Genomic DNA, 10,173 nt, shown 5'->3' on the forward strand with positions numbered 1-10,173 from the left:
ATGATGCCAGAACCAGGACTTGCAGCTGAGGAGGTCCTGGAGAACATGCTGAGTGGGATTGCAGCAGGAAAGGTTCTGATACCTCTTTCAATTGCAACCCGGGAACTATGTCTGAAAGCTGAATAGCCCACTGTGCCTCTTAATCGCTTCAAAACAAATCCAGTGAATGAGTTTCTTAAAAAAAATAATGATCACAAGGAAGCTGAAAAGCACCAGTGCAACCACTTCACACCTCTTTGACTAAGAATTATTTCAGCTATAAGCATGGGATAATGTTCACCACAGAAAGAAAATCAGATTGATTACAGAGAAGATAGCAAGGTGGTCATAAAGCAACTTAGCTGGAACAGACACGCACAGATGTGGGATGTGCCTGAAGTGATCAAACGGCACCTGGATTCGCGCTCGCAGCTCCTGCGCCCAGCGCAGCGCTCCAGCCACCGGCGGCATGTTCTTGTGCACAGGGGGGATCCTGGGGAGGGCACATTGGAACAGCATTTGACTGAACGCTGCACTTGTAACCCCAAAGATGCAACAACAGAACCTCATTTGCAGAAAACTGCTCTGATTTCCCAGCTTCCTTCCTTAAATCCAACATCTGCCACACTGATGTAGGTCTGTGACCAAGGCAAGTGCCTCTGGATCTTGAATAAGGAGCTGAGATCGAACGAGAAGCCCAGACTATGTCCAAACCTGAGCTGATGTGAGGTGTCCCTTGCCTGGGACACATTCCCCGCCCCTCACAAACACTGACATAGGGATTTCTGACCAGGAGTTACTTCTGTCCGCCTTATCTAACAGCCACAGAACAATAACCACAAATTCACAGCAAATGATTCTCTCCATGATTCTCTCCAGTCCAGGACTTGTCTCGTTCCAGTATGATCTTTCTGAGGCAAGTAAATAGGTTATTGTTCAAAATGACACACTTGAATCCTCATAATCTGATAGAAATCCACCCATTCCCCCCTGTGCCAACAGTCACGGGGAATAATAAACTTGGAAAAGGCTGATTAAACCCTTGGTTACAAAGTCCCACTCGCATACTTTGCATTTTAAGCATTGTAAGGGAAACAAAATAAATTCATTCTGAGGAGCACATGAGTGGGTTTGCAGGTCCCATGGGGTGTTGGAGGCAGCACACAAATGTGGAGAGAAACCTCCTGTCACAGCCTCGCTGGGAGAAAAGCTCAGCATGTGTCTCCATTCCCAGTCACATATCATGCATACACATTTGAAAAAGGGTATTTTTACTCCTAACCAATTATTTGCTTTAATACTAAGAACAGAGCTTTCCCAGGCATTTCCATTGCCACTAGGAGCTACAGAGGCTGAAAACATCTGCAATTTGTAAAGTTTTGGGTTCCTTAGAAAAATAAATCATTTCCCCCCCAAATTAACCTCAATCAAACTCCCTGTAAAACCCATTTTACTCAGCACGTTCTACCTACCGAGCTTCAGCTCTGCCTGGATGTGCCGGGAGTAGATCAGCCTGGCGTGGTCCAGGGCCCTGCTGAACATGCTGATGAGGACGGAGTATTTGCCAGCAGCATCTGCAGCGACTACCGGTCGCTCCAAAAGGCTCCCGAACATGTCCAGCAGCTGTTGGGGTGAACACGCAGGAAAAGAAGAGGGGAAAAATTTACAACCCCGACTCCTGCAGAGAGATCAGCTGGGACCTTCCTCCCCAGCCCAGATGCTTCAATACTGTCCGCACCGACGGGCACTTTGGAAAAAGGAAATTTGCTCCCTTTGTTACGGGGCCTCTCAGACTTTCTCTGGGGTTGGACCACATTCCAACTGTTGTTCTTCAAATGCTTCAAGATTTTCTATTTTTTTCAAAAAACTTACAAAGATAAACACTGTCACTTGCTAAAGTCTTTTCTACAAATGCTTATATTGATTTTTTTAAAAAAATACCATTTATTATTTCTGCAAGATAGATTAATTGATAAATAAACCAGCTTTGTTTCTAGAAAACCTGTTTCCAAAACTGAAACAGATCCATGTATTAATAATATTAACAAATTGATACTAACAATATCAATTCTCACCAGGAAATCCTAGAAAAAGCATGATTTCCCCCGACTTGCAGAGAGAGACACAAATATATCTCCTGGCATCCAAAAGCTTTGTGAGGGACCCACCAGCCTGAGCATCCCAAACCAAGAGCAGCCCAAAAGCTACAAGTCCCACTGTCCCACCAGCAAACACCAGCCCCATGTGCCTGTGGCTCCAGCACTGCCTGGTCTCCTCAGCGTGATTCTCACCGAGCCGGGTGCCCTGATTTCCCTTTTAGGGAAGAGCAAGGGAGCGATAAACAAACCTTGAAGGCGTGGTCCAAGTTGGAGGCGTCATCAAAAGCCTGGATGAAAATGGTGCCCAGCCGACGGTCCATGTCTTCTACTTTCTGCTGGAAACCAAAGGCATCCTGCTCAAAGTCCTGCACAAAGGCAAAACACAAGCTGTGAGGCTGCAAGATGGCACTAGGAAGGTACCTGTAACTCCTCGATCCAGAGATGCCCTCTCTTATTCACCGTGAACTAAGCCACTCCTCTGGCCAATCTTCAGCCATCGCAACGTGGCAAAGTCCTCACGAAGCTTGAGAACATTTCTGTGCTGTCCCATGGCTGAGATGTTGGCCCTTTCTCTGGGAGGGACCCTTTGGTCCTGAGGGCTTTCCACAGCCCACATGGCACTATCTTCAGCCTACAGGCAAGATGGACTATTTCCACACCCTCTCCCCCACCACTTGGCCTGAAGACCACACCATCATCCAGAAAACCCACGGATGCACCTGCTGAGTCCCAAATCCAACCTACTTTCAAGTCAAAACAAGCCTGTGGTTCCATGGTGAGCTGGTTGTGAGTGAGGCAGTTTCAAAACACTCGCACAGGTTGCCCAGAGAGGCTGTGGAGTCTCCACACTTGGACATAGGTAATCTTGGAGATATTTCACCTGACCAGTCACAGTCCTGCTCTAGCTGAGCCTGCTTTGAGCAGGGAAGGTGGACTGGGTGATCTCCAGAGGTCCTTTTCAAACTCAACAGTACTGGGTTTCTGTAATTTCCATCATCTTCTTGCACTGCTTTTCTTGCTTCAATTGTAATAAATCCTTTGAACTTCAAGAGTAACATCTATATTTGTTTTCCTACACGTAAAAGAGTCCAAATCAAAGACTGAACTTGACAGTCCGTGACAGTCCTTCTGTTCTAGCTTGGACAAAACCACTAAAAATGAGGTCATGTGTCTCTTTTCCAAAGGACAAAGTGCAAGGAAATAGCTTTTACTATTGCTACTGCTGAGCTCCAGCAGACCCAGATGCCATGTTTTAGCTAAAAAAAACGGCTCCAGCAGTGGCAGAGGGTGCAAAACCAGAGCACTGAAAGAACAAGCATGACTCAGAGTCACACAAATGGCCATGGGGTCACCAAACCCAAGCCACCTCCTGCAGAGCCACTGTCACCTCTCCTCTGTGCCTGCCCTGCTGAAGGAGGGGTGCTATGGAGCAAGCAGCTTTCCAGCAAGAAACACTGGGGACGTGCCACCCCCTGCAGAGATGTACTGGGAGCTGCAGGAAGCAAAGCACGAGCCACCCATCCCCACACCAGGCAGGTCCCAGAGGGCTGGGAATATTCCTTTAATTAAAGCACTACTGATAATAAAATAGAGCATCCTTGAATTCTGAGAGCCCCAGATGCCATGTGTTCATCTAGGCAGGAGTGAACACATCCCAGAGATGATCTGAGTTGGCCCTCATCAGGCAAACTACCTTGTTTTTCCAAAACTAAGACAGAGTCTTATATTAATTTTTGCTGCAAAAGATGCTTACTTTTTTACATGTATAGCTGCCTGGACCCTATTTAAATTGACTTTTTTATGAACTGTAACTAGGGCTAATTTTTTGAATAGGGTTCATATTTCAAGCATCCTGAAAAATCATGCTATAGCTTGTTTTTGGGGTAGGTCTTATTTTTGGGGAAACATGGTAAATACCAAGAGCAGGAAAGCAAAGAGATGTGGGTGTTGGTATAGCTCTTATACCTCAGCAAGCACCATGTACAGCAAAAGCTTGTGCATAACTCATGGAAATCCCAGTTTCCCAGCTGCACTGATCTAAGGTGCTGATCTAGCAAGATATGTTAGATATAGACGTGCAAGAAGTCCCAAATCTCTGCAGGAAAGGCCAGCGGCTCCCTGTTCCCTCCAGTACCAGATCAGATCATAATGAAAGGAGGAAAGAGCTGGGAAGAAGATAGCAGGAAACTGCTGCTTTGGAAACATGCACATGTTCCTGATGTTCCCGCAAACTGGTCCCACCTACCGTGTTGGTCAGGTCAAGACAGTCATAGGTTCGCTCTGAAAACACCTTGTATGCCTCCTGGAATTCCTCATACATGTCCAGGACCTGCTGGCCCAGGGTCTTCCCTTTAATCCCACTGAATTCAATTTTCTCCAGCTTCATCAAGTCCAAGGAAGTTGCCAGGAGATCCTTCAAAGTCAACGGAGGGAGACACAGGTCATGATGTTGACAAAAGAAGATGACAACAGTTGTCACGACAGAGTTGCACTTGCTGAGGGACCTTCCCAAGCACAGCGCTGGTGCTCAGGCTGGGTGGCAGGGATGGGAAGGGGGGAGCCTGATCTGCCTGTCCTGAGCATCAGTGGCTGCTCATAACACGTCCCTGCCCAGTGAGACCTGCTGCAGCCACTAGAAATACCATGACAACTGTAAAATCGCTTTTAAGTGTATTTAAAGGACAGATCCAAAGCAGGATATGAGACTCTTATATGTCATCCAGCATAGCTAAGAATCCCAATTTTATAGGTATTAACCAAGGACAGATTTCTAATATTTACAGGTACCCAAACTGTCCAAAGCTCCTGCGCAGTCAAACCTCCACGTGTCCAAGTGGGTGTTGCAGCACCTGCCCCGCTGGCCCTCTCTGCTGAGGTGGCACACGGGTCCTTCCCTTCCCTTCCCATCCTCTGCAGCCTGGCAGTGTCACCTCTTGGGAAAATGTCCCGCTCCCCCAGTGGTGGTGGCAGCACTGGGCAGCTCTGCTGCCATCCCACCTCATCTGTCTCCCTAGGTAGGGCCAAGTAAGGGCTGGTTGAACATCCATTGTCTCAGAGGACCAGGAGAAATGTGCACAGGAATGTACTGGTGGCCACTCTCTGCTTGCACTTGTCCTGGGGCCACCCGAGCAGGGCAGCAGGTTTTACCACAGACACGTAATATCAAACAGTGCAACGAACCAAAGGAAAGGGATCCTTCCCTCTTCACGTGCTCATGGGCTACCCATGCACCAGTGTAACTGCAGCTTTTATGAAAATTCGAAAACAAATGCACATATGCATTCATATTCACTTCGACACACCAGCACATCCGCTTGAACAAATACCTAGTAAGGCAAAAAAATAATGTGGAAATACCAGTTGTCCCTTGCTTTGTCTTGCAAGGTTGCTTGAAATGAAGTGATGAGGGGAAATTGAGACGGAGAGAGATGCAGCAGTTTTCCTCATTAACAGGCTGGTGTGCACTATGCTTTTAATTATTGTTTTACAGCTCACTCCGCAGGCTCTCCCTCTGACTCCAGATACTGCAGCTTCTACTGTCCCTGGAGTGTGGGACAGCCACGGAAGGAGGAAACAGACACTGGTCAAAACGCACAGTGCCCCAGCTCAAAACCTCCCCACTGGCTTTTGTCTGCAGCCCATATCCACAGTGTGCCCATGGCATCCATGGAATCCCAGCAGTCAGTGCCCCAGAGCCTTTACAGGGTCCCAGTAAACCTGTCACCAACACTGTCCTCATGATAACCTGCAGTTATTCCTGTGTCTATTTATATTCCTCTCTACACTGACCAGCATAATTTGGTTTATTTCACATCAAACCCTACTGGAAACCATCATTATGAATACTTTTAAAATAGGCACCAGTCATGACAGTTTTCAACATAGTTAATTAAGGAACACATAAAAGTATATGGCACATTTAAAGCAGTAAAACTGCAAACACCAGCAACCTGTACACTGGCCATCCAACCCTACACACTGAGAACGCAGCAACAATCAACAAAGAAATTCATTTGGGATGTGTGTGGAGAGCAGATGAATGTGTGTGGTTAGCCACGTGAGAGATAACAGGTACATGCAAGGTCTGTACAAGAGGTACATACAGTATCTGTATAAGAGGTATATACAGTGTCTGTATAACAGGTACATATGGTGTCTGTATGTCTGTGGTCTCCAGACACAGCCATGTGGTAAGGAGAGCATAGGGAGCTCCCACATTCACACTCAGACCTGCTCTCTGCAGAACATCTCCTGTGGCTCAAGGAGCCCTTGGCCACACTGGGAGCTCAGGGATGACACCCCAATGTCCCTGCCTCAGGTGACAGATCTGGCAAACAGGGACACCCCTGAGCCACAGCACCCCAGTTTGATGGACTATGAGGATGCGAAGGGACAACCTGGTGAGGAACGTGTCCCTGCTCCTCCCCAGGCCCACGTGGCACAGCCAAGGGGATCCTGCCATCTGGCCTCTCCAAGACAGGCAGGACCCAGCTCTAGGGTGTCATAGAATCATAGAACCATTTCAGTTGGAAGAGACCCTTAAGATCATTGAGTCCAACCATGACCTAAATCTGTCTCTGATGGCACCAGGAGACCTGGGAGATTACATTGCTTTATTTACAGCTGTGCAAACCACACCTCCAGTAATCCTCCTTTTCTTGCTCCAACAGGAGCAAGGAGTCCAACGGGACTCCTGAGAGCAAAAAACACACCTATCAACCTGACCAGCTTACATATGCACTGAGCAGGACATAGTAAAACACAGTCTTAGACTCGCTGTAACAGGAGACCTAACAGCAAAAGAGTGGCCCCATTCCCTGGTATCAGGTGAAGCTATAGAAAGGAAAGATGCCAGCAAGTGATCTCCTGGCTACAGAGTTCTCCTGACGGTTTGCAATGTTTTTCAAGACCAGAGTCTCACCTCCACCATCTCCAGTCTCTTCAGGAAGGTGTCCAGCCTCGCAAACACCATCGTGGAGCTGAAGTCCCACTCCCTCACTTCTTGGCCTGGTTCATAATACATGTGCAGTTTTTCCCTTCTCTCCTCAAATGCCTCTTTGAACATGTTCAGGATACCGAGCACCATTCGCACCTTGCCCAGGCTCTCCTCCATGTCCCCTTTCAGAAGGTCTTCTGGAGACAGGTACACCAGGGCCTGGAAGAGCAAAATCACACCTGAGAGGTCACTTCTGCCATCATGGAAAACAAGGACTTCTCGTGTTGAACACATTTGAACCTGTTTATTAAGTTAAATGTTGCCTAAAGAATCACTTTTCCAGGGAAGGACAATAGGAAGAAGGGGAGAGGGGACACAGGGGACTGCAAACACAGGCATCACAGCCACAGACCTGCTCAATGAGAAGGTTGCAGATCTCCTGGAGCAGCACCACTATCCGCACGGGCATGTTGTAGTGCTTGGAGGTGACCCAGATCAAACACACCACGTGGAGCAGGGGGAGCAGGAAAGGCTTCACCTCGCTGAACTCAACCCTCTCTACGTCTTCCAAGCGGCGCTTGAGGGGTGTCAGGTGCAGGTGAACGTCCTGAGCTTCAGTCAAAGCTGTGTTGAGAGACGTGAGAAGCGGTAAGAACCACCCAGCTGCGGTGTGCTGGGTTCCCAGCTAGGTGCTGGCCTCACCACATGGAAAAGTGCCTGGGAAAAGAAACTGTCCTGACAAGCACTGAGCACCCTCAGCCACCTGTGTGCTGCAGGTCACTCACTCGTGAACATCACTCACCTGCGGCAGTAACCAGAACAGAAATAAGCTGATGTGATGGCAGGGGACAGGGAGCTGGGACAGGGCTTCGTGGAGAGCCTGAGTCCACAACTGCTAAAAAGTCACACGGAATTTGCCCAACAGCACCAAAAATACAGTGCTGCCACGGCTGTGAGCCATGGCCTTGCTGTACAGCACGACAGGCTGTACAGCCTTGGCCTGAGCCCTTTTTAGCTCAGTTTTGGCTCAAGCAACTCCTTGTCCAGTGGGCAGATGACGACGGCCCCACCAGTCCTGACTGTAATAGAAAACCTGTCAACAGTAAAGCAACTGATGTCTGACTCGTCGAAAGCTTTAGCTTAGCTCTGTACAGCTGTGTGGTTTTACCCTGAAGAATTACCCCAGAGCGCAAGCATTAATAAAACCAGATCGTTGTGCAATTAAACCTGTGGACCAACAAGAAGTGACAGAAGTGCTTGAATGCATGCAAAAATAACCCCTAAGGCCCAAGACCAAGGAAGAAGAGACTCCCACTATCAGCATCACCCTCCCAGCAAATCCACCAACAGCAGCCACACCAGTACAATGCCAGGGAAAGGGGCAGAGACTTAAAAGCAGGTGCACACAAATCTGAACTGCGCTGTAATGGAAATTAACAATTATAGTCCAAATTATCCAATTAGGGTTAGTATCGCTGTAGCCGGATTAAAACCAAATATTTGTTGTATTTTGATTAAACCCTTAAAGTATTAATTAGTTTAACAATGAACCCTTGGCTCCTTATATAAGGGGTGTTTCTCCAGCCCATTTAAACTGCACAATGCAGAGTGTGACACAGATCCTTAAGAGATTCAATGTTTGCACGTGAAGTGGTGAAGAACAGTGTTTTCTGCCAGCACGTGCACAGCTAACACAGTCTAGATGGTTTCATTGTGCCAGAGAGCAGCTGGGTTGGACATGGATGTCCAGCTGTGTTGGTCTGCAGGGACAGACCAGCAGGACTACACTGTTTTTCACTACAGACAGGGATTTGCAATATTTCCTTGGGCTGCGCTCAACTCCCCTAAGCAAAACAAAGCAAGGAAATTCGGGCTGCAGTGGCCAAAGCCTGAGAAGCAGCGCTCTAACAAAGCAGTCTTAGGTACAAGATCTGTCCTCTTAGTCTGAACTCCCATTCCTGCATAATAACACCAGAGGAGCTGGTGGAAGTTGAGGTGAGTCCTGTTAGAGTAATGCAAACACTTTATTACAGCAGAATAAATTCCCAAACCCATTCACCCTGAACTTTGGCAAGAGTCTGGCTCAACAGACCAGCGATGGAGCTTGTCCCAGCCTGGAAACAAAAGCCTAGACTCAAGCACAAGCAGCCCAGTCTCAATTCACAAACTAGAAAGATTTGGCTTGAAATCAGTCACACCAGGCCATGAAGAAAGGCCAGAAGCCAGCACTGTGGTAAAGTTGCCCCAGCATCTCACCTGCCTCAACATCCATTAGCATGGTTTTGAAGGCTGGGATGTAGCTGCTCTCAACTCTCTCCAGCAGCTCCATCATGTTCCTGACCTTCCTCGTTGTCAGCTGGTTGTAAATGCATTCCAGGTCATCACACCTACAGCAACCGAGACACAGAATCACAGAATCAGTTGGTTGGAAGAGACCCTCAAGATCATCGAGTCCAACCATAACCTAACCCCTGGCACTGCCCCGTGTCCCTGAGAATGTCATCTCTGTGACTGTTCAACCCCTCCAGGAATGGTGACTCCACCACTGCCCTGGGCAGCCTGTTCCAATGCTTCACAACCCCTTCTGGGAAGAAATGTTTCCTAATATCCAACCTCAGCCTCCCCTGGCGCAACTTGAGGAGGAATATAAGGCTGCTGTTAGAGGATGCAGGAAGGCAGCTGGGGTAGCCAAGGCCTCCTTAGAATTACAGCTGGCGAGAGGGGTCAAGGACAGCAAGAAGAACTTTTTCAAATACATAGCAGATAAAACTAATACCAGAGGCAATGTAGGCCCACTGATGAATGAGGTGGGTGCCCTGGTGGCAGAAGACACAGAGAAGGCAGAATTGCTGAATGCCGCCTTTGTCTCTGTCTACTCCGCTGGAGGATCTCCTGGGGAACCCTGTACCCCTGAGACCCCGGATGAAGCCAGGTTAATGGAGGAGTTTGCTTTAGTCGATGAGGACTGGGTTAGGGAACAATTAAATAGTCTGGACGTCCATAAATCCATGGGTCCAGATGGGATGCATCCGCGGGTGCTGAGGGAGCTGGCTGAAGTCATTGCTGGACCGCTCTCCATCATTTTTGCCAAGTCTTGGGAAACGGGAGAGGTGCCCGAGGATTGGAGGAAAGCAAATGTCACTCCAGTCTTTAAAAAGG

This window comes from Patagioenas fasciata, chromosome 32 (genome assembly GCF_037038585.1).
Source record: "Patagioenas fasciata isolate bPatFas1 chromosome 32, bPatFas1.hap1, whole genome shotgun sequence".
Taxonomy (NCBI): Eukaryota; Metazoa; Chordata; class Aves; order Columbiformes; family Columbidae; genus Patagioenas; species Patagioenas fasciata.